The sequence below is a fragment of the Notamacropus eugenii genome, chromosome 5, assembly GCF_028372415.1.
Source record: "Notamacropus eugenii isolate mMacEug1 chromosome 5, mMacEug1.pri_v2, whole genome shotgun sequence".
NCBI classification, from domain to species: Eukaryota; Metazoa; Chordata; class Mammalia; order Diprotodontia; family Macropodidae; genus Notamacropus; species Notamacropus eugenii.
In genome coordinates this window covers 76,355,292-76,369,580 of record NC_092876.1, presented here as the reverse complement: position 1 = coordinate 76,369,580, position 14,289 = coordinate 76,355,292, and the positions used below count along the sequence as shown (strand labels likewise).

General features: G+C 38.5%; 1 protein-coding gene across 7 annotated transcripts in view; it reads right to left on the bottom strand.

The window, feature by feature from the left end:
• Nucleotides 1-14,289, bottom strand: part of SCMH1 (Scm polycomb group protein homolog 1) — a 179,038-nt gene that overhangs the window by 35,921 nt on the left and 128,828 nt on the right. The gene's annotated exons all lie outside the window — the stretch shown is intronic.

Sequence of the window (14,289 nt, the reverse complement as noted above, 5' to 3'; positions counted from 1 at the left end):
CTCCATCCACAGTGAATTTTAAAATACCTGAATTCTAAAGCTGCCAGCTCTATAAAGACTGGTATGTTGCTAGTGCAAAGGAGTCAGAGTAAAACTTGTTGCACTGGATGAAGTCCTTTAAAAGTGGTACTAGGCCTAAGCAGGTAGATGGCTCAGTGGATAGAGTATGGGGCTTGGAGTCAGGAAGACCTGCCTTCAAATCTGGTCTCATGCACTCACTAGCTGTGTGACCCTGGGCAAGTCACTTTAACTCTGTTTGCTTTAATCCACTGGAGAAGGAAATGGCAAACCACTCCAGTATCTTTGCTAAGAAAACGCCATGGTCCATGGGGTTACGAAGAACTGGATGTGAATGAACAACGACAGATACCAGGTATTAACACCTGGGTCAGGTTGAAGCTACCTGACATGACAAACTATTTATTCTATCTTCCCTGGTTCCCACATTGCAAACCTATGGAACCAGTAGTCTCTTTCAAATTATATTCCCCTGGTCAAGTTCCACAGCTCCTGCTTTCAACTGATTCAGAATATTCTGTCTCTCTTTTTTCCTTTCTGCTCTTCCCCCGTACATCCTTTAGTTCTTTCCTCAAATATTTCCTTTACTTGGAAGATACTAGGTAGGCTCCATGGTTTAGAAACACTGCTCAAAAGAGTACATTCACAATATACCCAGGGTTGGGTGGGGAAGGAGCACAATAAGCATTACTGAGATCAGTAATCTTGTGGTTTCAATTGTGTAGGTGCTTTATACCCTCGGTTTTCTGCATATAAGTCTTATTTTCCCAACTGGGCTGTAAGCTTTTTCATTGAGACACATAGTAGATATTAAACAAATACTTATTGAATAAGTCACTTCCTCTTTCTAGGTCTAGTAAGATCCTAGGATTTGGAGCTGGAAAGGACTTTTAGAAATCATGACATCTAGCCTCCTTTTTTTACAAATGAGGAAACTGAGGAATGAAGAGAAGAATTTGTCTGAGTGACATCATTAGACTGCCTCAGGAGAGTCTGATATCCAGGACTAGGGCTTTGATAGTATTGTCTTGCTCAGAACTAGACTGCATTTCTCAGCTCTGAAATCCTGTGGAATCGTGTGCTCAGTTCTGGGCACCATAGTTTTGGAAGAAGAGTAATAAACCGCAGACCATCTTGAGAAGAATGACTAGGATGGTGAGATCATGTCACATGACGAATAACTGAAGGAAATGGAAATGTTTAGACTGGAGAAGAAAAAGCAAGGTCAGTCAGTCTATATACATTGACTAAGTGCCTAATATGAGCTAGGCATCAATCTAAGTGCTAAGGATACCAAAAAAGGCAAAAGAAAACCTTGTCCTCAAGAAGCTCACAATGTAATAGGGGAAGACAATAAATAAAAAGGTACTGAAAAGAGAAATGGGTTGAGAGAGAGGAAAGAGGGAAAGGAGGGGCAGGAAGGGGCCTGAATGGGGCATGGTAAAGTTCTGCAGACAGATTATGGGCTGCCTGCCCCAGCGCCCCTCCAAACAGAGGATCTAGGAGAAGCTCTCCAATGTTCACCTTCAACCTTCTCCAAAAGTGGTGGTGGGGGGGAAGAAGTGGGGAGGGGAAGACACTCAGGGAAGGGGGGGGTACTAAGGAGGAGTGGTTTCAGAATTGCTTGGCTCTTTCACAAAGAGGAGTTACTGGAGATAGTGATAAAATCCAGATGAGCGGCCAGGTAATAAATAATGAGGGGAAATATGATGATTATTTTAAAGAATATGACAGGCTCTCAGTGGAAAAGAGATAGAATTTAGATAGAATTGACAGAGAGGATGATTTCAGGTACAAAGGGCTGGACTTAAGAGTAAAAAACACCTCAGGTAAAATCCCACCTCTGACACTTGCTGGCTGTATAATTACAGGCAACACATTTAAACTCTGTGTTCCTCAGTTTTCTTTTCTGTAAAATGGGAGTGATGATACCTATAATATATCCTTCATGCAGCTCCTTGTTCCAAAGGCTCAAATGAACGAAAAGGCATTTGCTAAGCACTTACTATCTAAAATGTATTGTGAGATGATGCATGTAAGGCAGTTGCAAACCTTAATATAGGTTAGCTATTATGAAATCAGATACAGACACAAATTATCATTTTAATAATAAGAATTATTCTTTAGGCTTGAGGTAAATAAAAACTTCCTAACAATTAGAGCTATCTTAAAGTGGAATGAGGCTATACTAAGGAGTTTATGTTCCCCCTAGAGATCTTTGAGAAAAGACTGAATGACTTGTTGGGAGTTCTTGTTCAGGTACCAGTGGGCCCTCAGAGGTCATGTACTCCCTTCCAACTTTGAAACACAGTAGAGACAGGATTCAAATCCAGCTCCTCTGAGTCAACGTTCATTGTTTTCACTGTACCTTCATCATATTGAAAATCAATGGATTAGACTACATGATTGCTGAGGTGCCTTCCAGTTTTCAGATGCTATGAGTCAGTGAATTAAATTGTGCTTTTCTCAATACCCAGAATGGCAAGATTTAGGAATAAGAATATGGGGTCATTTTAAGGCCATCAGTGGCCTGGAAACAGGAAAATTGCTCACTTTCCCTTTCAAAAAATTTTCTCAAGTAGTCAGTCACAGCAAGAAATAAACAAAGAGCATGAACAACTCCCCTTTCCTTGAACGTTTCCATGGAAACACATGACAGCTCCCTAGGATACAAAGTCACCAGCAGCAAGGTAAACAAAGCCAAATCCATTTAAGTAAAGACTGTGAGCCAGGTGAGGTGTCAGAAAGACTTACATTTAGAAGCCACATACCATAAGGCCCTAGATCAAACCGAAGTGGTCAAAGGCTAGAGGTGAGGCAGGGGAGGTGGAATGGTGTTGTCTGTGTGGGGGAAGGGCCGGGGAGAATAAGATAAAATCACTTCCAGTCAGCCTAGCAATTCTTACATGCTGTTACAGAAACAGCAGAGGATGGGGGAAAGAATACCGGGTATACAGTTAGGAGACCTGAGTCTCAACTATCTGTGTGACCCTGAATGATGTATAAACTGTAAGAAATCCGTCTTCTACCCCTTATTTTACAGATGGAGAAAGTGAGATCCAAAGGGGTTATGAGACTGAGGTGGAATCATTTCCTTCTGGAGTTCATTTGATAAATGAGCTAACATAAACTCACAGAATTGATATTCTTAAAGTATAGATCTGTCCAGATCACCCCCCAGCTTCTTATGGCTTTTAGGATAAGTAAAAACTCCTCTGTTCATCATTTAATATTCTCCCACATCAGAGTACAGCCTGCCTTTCCAGGCCCACTGCCCCCCATATATGGTGTGTGCCAATCAGACTGGACAACTTTCTATACCCCATATGTGTTACTCTGCATCTACACCTCACTTGCTTTTCCTTTTCATTTGGAGTTCTTGGAACCCTTGGCTCCCTTCAAGGCTGAGTTCAAGGGCCACTTTCTTCAAGAGGCTTTTTTACTGTTATCCCAAGTTGCTACTAGCCACCACCAAATCATATCTCTCTCTCTCTCTCTCTCCTAATCTCCTCCAGCCTTTCCTCTCTTGCCTCCACCCTCTACATAGATACCAAAGTGATTTTCAAAGACACAGGTCTGACCCTATCATTCCCCTATTCAGGAAACTCCAGTGACCCCTTATTACTTTTAACATAGAACACAAACTCCTGTTTGCCATTTAAAGCCCTTCACAACCTGGCCTTAACTGCCCTTTGCACGCTTTTAATACATCATTCCCTCTTCTCACATTCTATGGCCCAGTCAAACTGACCTTCTTGCTGTCCTCATACACGGCATTGCATCACCCCTCTCTAGGCCTTTATACTTGTTGTCCTCCATGCCTGGAACACTCTCCATTCTCACATCTACCATGTGGAATCCCTCATTTCCTTCATAAGCCAATTCAAGCACCACAAGAAGTCTATATACGAAGCTCTTAGTACCTCCAATACTAAAGTTGTTTTGTTTTTGTTGTCTATGTATTCTGTATACAGTATATAAAATATGTATTTTATATGTGTACATATGCATAGTTATATAAATTTTGTATATAATTATATGTAATATACACATAGACTGTAATACAACATGTACACAGATATATGTGTGTATATATATATAAAAATAAAATTATATATGCTGTTTCCTCAGATAAAGGCAGCCAGGTAACTCATTGAATATAGTGCTTGGCCTGAAATTAGGAAGATATGAATTCCAGTCTGGCTTCAAACACTCACAAGCTGTCTGACCCTAACTTAATTGGTCTGCCTCAGTCTCCTCAGCTAAAACATGGCATCATAATAACAAATACCTCTCAGGGTTGTTGTGATGATCAAATGAGATATTTGTAAAGTGCTTGGCAAAGTGCCTGGCACATAGGAGGTATTTAAAACTTCCTCCCTCCCTCCCTCCCTCCGTTTCTTCCTTCCTTCCTTCTTCCCTTCCCTCTCTCCCTCTGATAGAAAGCAAGTTTCCTGAGGGGAAAGAATGTTCCTTTTGTACCCCTAGTGCCCATCACAGTGCCAGGCACATAGCAGGTACTTAATGAATATTTGTTGACTGACTGGATATTTACACTCATCTGTGAATATATTGCATTCCTCCAATAGAATGTAAGCCCCTTGAGAACAAGAACCATTTAATCTTTTTATTTGTATGCTTAGCACAGTGCTTGGTAATATATGCTTGCTTGTTAACTGACTGAATGAGGATCACAGAAATCGCTGTGTTTTCATTTACAGGGTAGAACTAAAAGCAATGAGTAGAAATTCAGCTCAATTTGGGATAAATTTCAAAAAAACATAGAAGCATCTACATTGTGAAAGATACTGTACTAGATGCTAGGGAAATAAGGATGAATAAAGCACAGGTTCTGCTTAAGGAACTTACAATGTTACAATCTACAAAAAATATCTTTAACACACTGTTATTCAGAAATGGAAGGGACAGGCTGCACAGGGATTAATGAATTTCCCACTTTCAAAGATGTTATAAAATCCAAATGCTTTGAATAGGGGTTTGACTGGGATGAGCCCTGAAGTCCCTTTAAACTCTACAATTCTATGGTCGAGTTCAACTCTTCTCATTTTAAAGATGAAACTGAAACCTAGAGAGGTTTTTCACAAAGATTATAGGGCCAATTAGTTACAGAGAGGGAATTAAAATTCAGTTCTCCTGACTTCCAGTCCAGTACTCTTTTCACTGCATCTCTTCAAAATTCAGACCAGAAAGTTGGCAAGTATTATCTCAGAGATTCTCCTCCTTACTCCCCACCCCCAATTAATGGACAGAAAAGGAAGTCCTGAGCATATATATTTCCAATAAACTCCTAAGCTCTGAGAACAAAGCTTTAGAGTTTAGAGAACAAATGTTTTAGAGGTTGTCAATGACATACAAGGAAGAACCTGATAATGAGCAGATTTTCAGTTGGACAAGATCTTCCTGGATGGTTGTGAATAGTAATCAGAGGATAAGAATTTGCATCAGTTTGGTTGTTTTCACACTATACTCTAGGAGGTATTTCTATCAAACTTGCCCCCTTGAGAGGCTTTTGGGGCAGAAGAAATATTTCTCTCTGGTAGTGGGGGGCTATGAGGAGCTCAAACTATATAAATGCCATAGTAGAGCTTGGAGGTCTTATACATTACCAACCCACTGAAGGTTGGCTTCCCTTTGTACAGTTTAGACTACCTGTTCTGTATGCTCCATGAACGTATAGCAAAGCCAGAAAGTGAGTCCAAGAATAACAGCTACCATCTAAACATGGGACTTTGATGCAAGGTGGGTGAAAAAGAGGAGTTTCCACCATGAAGCACTGAGCCTCTGATTTCCCAAAAATAATCTCTTACATTCATGTTATACTTTGTGCTTTCAAAAGCACTTTCACATTCATTATTCTCACAAGATTCTGATGGCTGATGTGTCACACAGGGAGAGGAGGGATATATTATATAATGTTTTACATAATGGGAAAATGAGATATGGCATCTGTCAGAAGGCAAAAGGTTAGGGACAGTCAAGAAGGGAATCTGAACCAGTGACTTCTAGCCTATCGCTTTCACCGCAGTACTGTGCTGTTTCATATTCAGCCCCAATCACTTGGTATACCATCTTTGTTGTTCCAGTAGGCCTTAAGGACCTTCTATATAATAATTGTTACTGATGTTGTTGACATTGACTCAACAATTGATCAGATACCGACTACCTACAAGAAACCATATAAAGCGTTGTGACAGATACAAAGAAGGGTAAGGCGTGGTCTTTGACCTCAAGGAGCTTACCCTGTGAGCCTCAGTCTTGTCTTTTATAAAACGGGGATAATCTCTATCTTCCTCACAGGATGGTCAAGTCACATGAAATTGCTTCAAAAAAAAGTAAACAGCATATGCATGTAAATAATTTTTACTTTTCACATTAGGGTTGCTTTAGTTCACAGGATGATCATGGGATTTTGGGCTGGAAGAAACCCTGGCCACATCATAGTTCAGTCATCTAATTTTTACAGATTAGGAAACTGAGTCCCAGAGAAGAGAAGTGACTTGTTCAAGGCTACATGAGTCGATAGTCAATAAAAAGAACTAAGATTTGAGCCTAGGTCCCCTAATTCAAAATCTAATGCTCTTAAGTTACCCTAATTCACATTTCAGCTTCAAGGGCAGTTCTCAACTACTATGTGAATGACCATGACAATAGGTAACCTCCCTAACTGGGAGTCATATCTGGTTTTATATCTAGTTTTCCACAGTATGGTACAAGAGCAAAGAATGCTGGATTTGGAGTTAGGAACACTGGATTTGAATCTGAACTCTGACATTTACGACTCTGTGACTAATTTCTTCATGGGCTGGACTACATAACCTACTAGTTCTACATCTATGACTGTATGTTTTTTTAAAATTCAATTTTATTTTTAGTTCTGAATTATCTCTTTCCTATTTCTCCCTCTCTTACACGGAGAAAGAAAGAAAAACAAAGCCTATTGTAAACGTATGGTCAAGAAAGACAAATTCCTGCATTAGCCATATTTAAAAAACAAAACAAAACAAAACATGCTTTGATCTGTACTCTGAATCCATCAGCTCTCTATCTGGAGCTGAGTAACATGTTCTGTCCTTAATCCTTTGGAATTCTGGTTGGTTATCAGAGTTCTTGAGTCTTTTAAAGCACAAGCTCTACGTGATAAAGAACAAATGTAGTGTCTTTTCCCAAGGACATCCTGGTCGCTCTTCTCTAGGTGCTTCAATCTGTGAATATCCCTTCAAAATGTGGCATCCACAATTGATGGAACACAAACTATTCTACAGTCTTTGAAGAACCAGTGTCCACCAGGTGGGTGCTTATAATCAAGGGGCTACTTCACAATATATTTGATTTCTATGGCGACTCCATCCTCTACTCATGCAAATCATATCCCTTCCACTCTATACAGTGACTACATTTTTCATGAAAGTTTGATGTTTTGAAGAAAATAATTGAAGTAGATACACTGATCAACAATTTTTTAAAATATGGATAAAACAGGCTTACTTTGGGAAAGAATGCCTTCCATAATAACTTATACTTCTAAGAAAGGAAAAAAATTCAACTTGGATATAAAGTATCTAATGATTGCCTATCACTTTTACTGCAAAACAAGATCTTAAATGAAAACCAAAATTTTTTTTTAATGTCTTGAAATCTGCACTGAAAGGCTGTACAACCATCAATCGCTTCCAGTTGTTTGACAGTCAAATAAGAAAGCATAGATGACTAAAGCTGCTTTCAAAAGACTGGTTTTCAGCCCACTTGCTAAAGAATATTGCAAGGACAACAATATTGCATTTAAAGTATTCTTAATTTTAGAGAATGCCTGAGGTCATTCAACTATACTTGGTTCACTGTATGAGAACGTAAGCTGTGCAAATTTGCCAATATGTAGATAAAACTCTCTACATCTATCAATGCATGTATGAAGATTTAGAGAAAAGGAAGAGAGTCCAGTCTATGCTGCTAAATATTTCAAAGAATACTACATTTTCATATATCATCAGGATAGGCTTATTTTTAGATACTATATTCAATAATTTTAAAATATTTTCTTTATATAACTCTTCTATTATTTTGTAGTAAACTTGAATCAGAAATATATTTTTCTTATCCTTTGCTATTTTATTAATTAACAAAAAAACTTATTTTTGAAAATTTTCACTACATATTTCTATTGGGCTAGAACCAATTACCATATTTTACATATAACTCTGAATAGTAAAAATTTGAATAATGTGACTTCTTATTCAATATTTACACTAATCGAGACTAAGATGTAGTCAGACTTGAAATTTAGAGAGATCATTTGCGCAGCTGTGTAGAACAACAGACTACAGTTGAGTGGACAAGAAGTGATGAAGGCCTGAACTAGTAACCATAACGGGGGGAGAAAGGGACCTGAGAGATTATTTTGGAGTCAGAAATGACAAAGTTTGGCACTTAACTGGACACATATATAGGGACAGAGTCACCAATGTAATATAGTGGCAAAAAAGCTAATGCTATCATGGACTGCAATAAGAGAGGCATAGGTTTCATGCACAAAAATATGATAGTCCCTCTGTACTCTGCCCTAGTCAGACATATCTGGAGTACTTCAGAAAGACATAAGCTGCGTAGTGTCCAGAGGAGGGTAATTAGGAAGGTAAAGAGTTTGAGTCCATGCCAGAAAGATAGAAAGAACTGGAGATGTTTAGCTTAGAGAAGACAAAGGAACAGGGTGGGGGCTGATAGTTTTCTTCAAATATCTGAAAGGCTGTGTGGAAGACAATAGATTTGTTCTATTTGGTCTGGAACCAGTAACAACGGGAGAAAGTTGAAAAGCAAATTTAAGTTACGTCAGGAAAAACTTCTTATCTAAAAGTGAAATGAGTTGGATGAACACTTGCATGGGCATGTCATAGTGGAATTTGTTTCAGACACGAGTTGAACTGGATGGTTATGGATGTCTCTTCCAACTCTGCAACTCTCACAAAATGAGATAGGATCACAGATTTAGAGCTGAGAAGGGTCTCAGAGACCATCTAATCCAGCCCCCTCAATTTAATGAAGAGGACACTGAAGTACATGGGAGTTTTAAGTAATTTGACCAACGTAAGCATCAGAGTCGATATTTGAATCCAGGTCTCTGACTCCAAAGCCAAGGTTCTTTCCACCACATTACACTGTCTCAGATAGACAGGAAGAGAATCATAATGGAGAGTATCATGAAAATGCAGGAAGTATATCCAGAAGGAAGAGTTATGTCAAGAATGTTAAATGCTTCAAAGAAGACAAATCAGGATGAGGACTGAGAAACCACTATCTGATTTAGCTATAAGGGGATCACTGTTGACCATGAAGCCGACATTTTCATTAGAGTAGTATGGTGAAAAATCTGATCACAAAGGGCTAAAAAGTAAAAAGTTGAAGCCAATGAGGGGAGATAGCTTTTTCTAGACATTTGGCTATGAAAGAGATAAATACTGGACAACAGCTTGAGAGGCTTGTAGGGCCAAGAGAATGTATCATTAGGAAAATAGATCTTTATTGGTATTTTTTGCTTTTAAATCACCTAGATTTCCCGTTGCATCCCTTCTCCTTCCTAGAAAGTCATCTTTTATAATAAATAATTTTTTAAAATTCAACAAAACAAAAAAAAAATACACTGAAAACAACTGACAGTGTATTCAGTGTTCTGCACATGAGTAAAGGAAGGTATCTCCTCATATCTCTTCCCTGGGGCCTAGCTTTATAACGTTCAAACATTCATTTTTGATTGTTTTGTGGCTGCTGTTCTTTTCATTTAGATTGTCAGAGTTATCTTGTATATTGTTTTCCTGTCTTGGCTTACTTCAGTTTGCATTAGCTCATGTATGCTTTTCCATGCTTCTCTTTATTTATCATGTTGCTCATTTCTTATAACAGTAATAATATTCCATTTGATCCATGTGCCACACTGTGTTTAGCCATTTCCCAACTGGTAGACATCTATTTTGTTTCCACTTCTTTACTATTATACTGCTGCTATAACTACTTTGGTGTATAAAAAGCCTTTCTTTATGTCACTGACATCCTTGGAGTATATGCCAGCAGTGGAATCACTGCGTCAAAAGAGATCAATATTTCAGCTATTTTATTTATATAATTCCAAATTGCTTTCCATAATGGCTGTACTAGCCCCCAGATCCACCTAAGCATCAGTGTGCCCATCTCCCCACAAACCCTTTACTACTGACTATGCTCATGCTCTCATGTTTTGTCATTGTTGCCAATTTGTTGGGTATGAGATGAAACATTAGGGCTTTTAAAAACTTGGAACATTCTCGCATATGGTTGTAATAGCTTGCAGTTTCTCTTTTGAGAACTATTTGCTCAGATCTTTTGACCTAAGTGAATGTATTTTAAGGATGGAGGAGATAAGGAAATGTTAAGAGGCAGTGAAGAAGGTACCAGCAGATAAGGAAAGGTAGTAATTAGGGGGAGAGATGGAATGATTGAATGGGGCACACTCACAGAGTAGATTAAAAGGAATGGGATCAAAGGCACAAGGAGAGTAGTTGGTGTTGGCAAGGAGAAGGGTCACCTTAACTTTTGTGAGAGGAGTAAAGGAGAAGAGAATGGGCTGCATTTGGTGAGATGTGAAGTATGGAACTATACAGGAGAGGGATGACCTCACCCTCTGCTAAGGGGGAGAGGGAGGGGTTTGAAGAGAGAGAAGAATATTTTGTATAGGTCCCATGAGGAATGTGACTGTCAATCAGGAAAGGATAAAAGGACTGGCATGCAGCTGTGAGGGCCCACATTAGATCGTATAAATTTGTAGTGGACCCAACATATCTATGTGTGGCTGGATTTTATTCATATACCTTAAACTAAAACAACATATTACAACAGACTGAATTCAAAAGCAGATATGAGAATGTTGCCTTTCATTAAGCCTGATAATAAGATTTGCCAAAATATGTAAAGCAATGCCATTTTTCTCACTAAATTATTTTTGGTTTAGGAAATAGTTATTTTTAGTAAATGTTATTTATGTTAATATGTAATAGGTTTACTATTATTTAAAATGAATGAACATTTTAAAATTTTATCCATTTTAATTTTAGCAGTAAATATTAATATATGATTCATAAAAATAAAAGTTTTTTAGGGTCCTTAATAATTTTTAAGACTGAGGTCCTGAGGCCAAAAAAATTTGAGAATTTTTGTTGTATAGGAACAGATTAGACTAAGTGAAAGAATTCTAGATCTGGGGTAAGCGGATTTGGGTTCAAATCCTGATCTGACACTACCTATGTGCTTATGAAATGTTAGAATGTTAGAAATGTTAGGAAAAGGAGCTAGGATTTGATATTGTAGGCAAAAAGGAGCCACTGTAGGCCCTTAACAAGATACAAAGTGTCTTAGAATGCTTATTCTAGCATAAGTACATAGATGGATTAAAGGAGAGAAAGCAGAAGGAAACCAGTTAAGAAATTTTATAGGACAGATGAGGAAACTGAAAGGAAGTGACTCTACCTAAGATTAATTGGCTAAAACTTGAGATTAGAACCCTACAAATACACATACACAGGGGCAACATGGCAGAGAGGAAAGTTGAACTAGGGTATATGATATATAAAGAGGTACCATGTATATGTGTGTGTGTGACACAGTCAATACTGTCAATCCCCATAGGAATTCAGTACCATGTATATATGTATATACAAACATACAAAGATAATTCTTGCTGCGGGCTGGACTAGATGAGCCTCAGGGGTCCCTTCTAGTCTCACACTTCGGCAGTCAACAAAGGTCACCCTAGGAGCTAGTGGCAGAGCTTGCACCAAAATCTGTATCTAACGACTCTTTCTTCTTCTATATCAGCTGCCCATGCCAAGATCACCTTGCTCTCAGTAAAAAGATGCAGGCACATATGATGACCTTTTGTCAGATAGCTGGTAAGAACTATGATTACTTTATGTCGGTTTGTCTTCAGTTTTCAACTACTATGGCTTGTGAAAGCTGCAACTGGCACATAGTAAGCCCAATTTCTCAGTTCCTTGACTGTTTCTGCCACCCAGGAATAAAGTGAGGAAGAAAAAAAAAATCATCCTGATGCAGTTTCCTAGATAACTCTGAGCTAAGAGAGTTAAGCTTAACACTCAAGACTAATGCTGTTCTAAAAAACAACACAGACCAGGTTCTCATTGCTCTATGATAGTTTATGTGTATTCTTATTTAATGATGGAAGCAGAGTCAATATAGAGCTTTCTTATTCCAATATTGTCTCATTGATATGTGTGTATTTCTTTCAACGATGCAGATCCAAACCCACCCCTGCCTGGTCATCCTACAGGAATCTTGTCTTCGTCCTCCCACATGTGGCACAGGGGTCTTCTGAGTAGCACATGTTTTCTTGACATAGACTAATGAGCTCTCTCAATGCCTTCTCTGAGGGCTATGCTTGACCTGAAATCTCAGAAGCTCAGTGAGTAGGAATCTAGGAGCTGAGGAGGAGAGAGCCAGAGAAGTCTCATTTTTTAAGTACACAGGTTAACAAATAAGGAAGGACTTTTGTTAATAAAAGATATTGCAAGTTTCAGACCAGCAATGAGACATAGCTCAGCAGATGGCAAAGAATGGTTCGAGTTTCTGGCTCTCAGATAAGATCTGATCCTCAGCCTAATTTCACCTATCCTTGAAGCAAGTATCAAAATTATGTTAATTCCATTTTATAGAAAAAATATGTATAATTAGTATACCTACTTTATAACTAAGGAAACTAGACCTCTATATGAATGAAGGACATGGAGAGGCAATTCTGTTTGCATAAAAGTAGGAAACAAATTACTGGTATCCAGAAGCATGTACCAACAGGACCCAATATCATATTTCATTAATAGGTACCACTGTATAATACATAATGTTTAACTTGGAGAAGTTTGGTGTGGGGGAGAGGAGTATACAGTCACCACCTTCAAGTATTTGAAGGGTTGTTATCTAGATTTATGTAGAAGAGATCCATCCCATATAACTCCAGGGGATGGAACTACACAAAGGGAAGTTTCAGACTCCTGTTTCAGCTCAATAAAAGGAAGAATCTTTTTTTTTTTTTTAAAGAAAGAACTTTCTAATAATTATAGCTATCCAAAAATGGACTAGGAAACCTGGTCAGGGAATGACCTCTCTGCCAATGTAAAAGTTAAACAAAGGCTGGATGACTCTGGTCATGGATGTTGCAGAAGGAATTCCTTTAGGAGTGCTTTAAGTGCTTTAAGAGTCTCCTAGGATTCCTTTCAATGCTGAGATTCTAGAATACTACTACACTCTAGTCTGAAAATTCCTAAGCATGAAGTCCCAAAATTTGCAAAATGAATGTCATACATTATCATTTCAAAAGTTCAAAGCTAGTTTATTAAAAAACAAGGGATACCTACAGTTTCTTATTTGTGTGTTTGTCCTTCGTTGCTAAGGAAGACCATGTCATCAGAGAAATAATGACATGACTTGCACTTGACTTTGTTTTTGAGAGAGAGAGGGCTGTGAAGGTCACCAGCCTCACTTCTCCTCCAGAGCCATCTGAATCCAGTGACCAGATATTCATCAGGATAACTGGAGATGACCCAGGAGGAGGCAATTGGGGTTAAGTGACTTGCCCAAGGTCACACAGCTAGTGAGTGTCAAGTGTCTGAGGTGAGATTTGAACTCAGGTCCTCCTGACTCCTGCACTGGTGCTCTATCCCCTGCACCACCTAGCTGCCCCTAGTTTGTTCTTTATGATTAAATATAAGTAGTACATGTAGCCTCTTACTCTTTTCAGTATAATGAAGGAATGAACAGTTATAGAGTAAATTTACATAATTATAAGTATAACATATATGGACAGCATAACATAATGGAAAGAGCCTAGATTTGTAGTGAGGATCTGGGTCCAAATTCCAATTCTGCTCACTACCTGTATAATCTTAGGCCAATCATTCAACTTAATCTCTTTCTAAGCCTCAGTTTCCCAATTTATAAAAGGAGAAGTTGGATCAGACAATCTTCAAGGTCTTTTCCGTCTTAGATCTATGATTCTATGAGCATGGGACAAAGCAGAAAGCAAACTGGAAAAGTATTCTTCTTGAAGGGTCTGTATTTCATGCCAACAACTACTTAGGGAAGAAGAAAGCACAAGACTCAATCTCATAATCAACCCCCAAACCCCCTCCACCTTACAAAGTCAGCAGGGCCAGTTTTAGCTTATTAGCACCAACTAGATCCGCCCATTTAGAAGCACGTTTGCATACCTACTGTGTC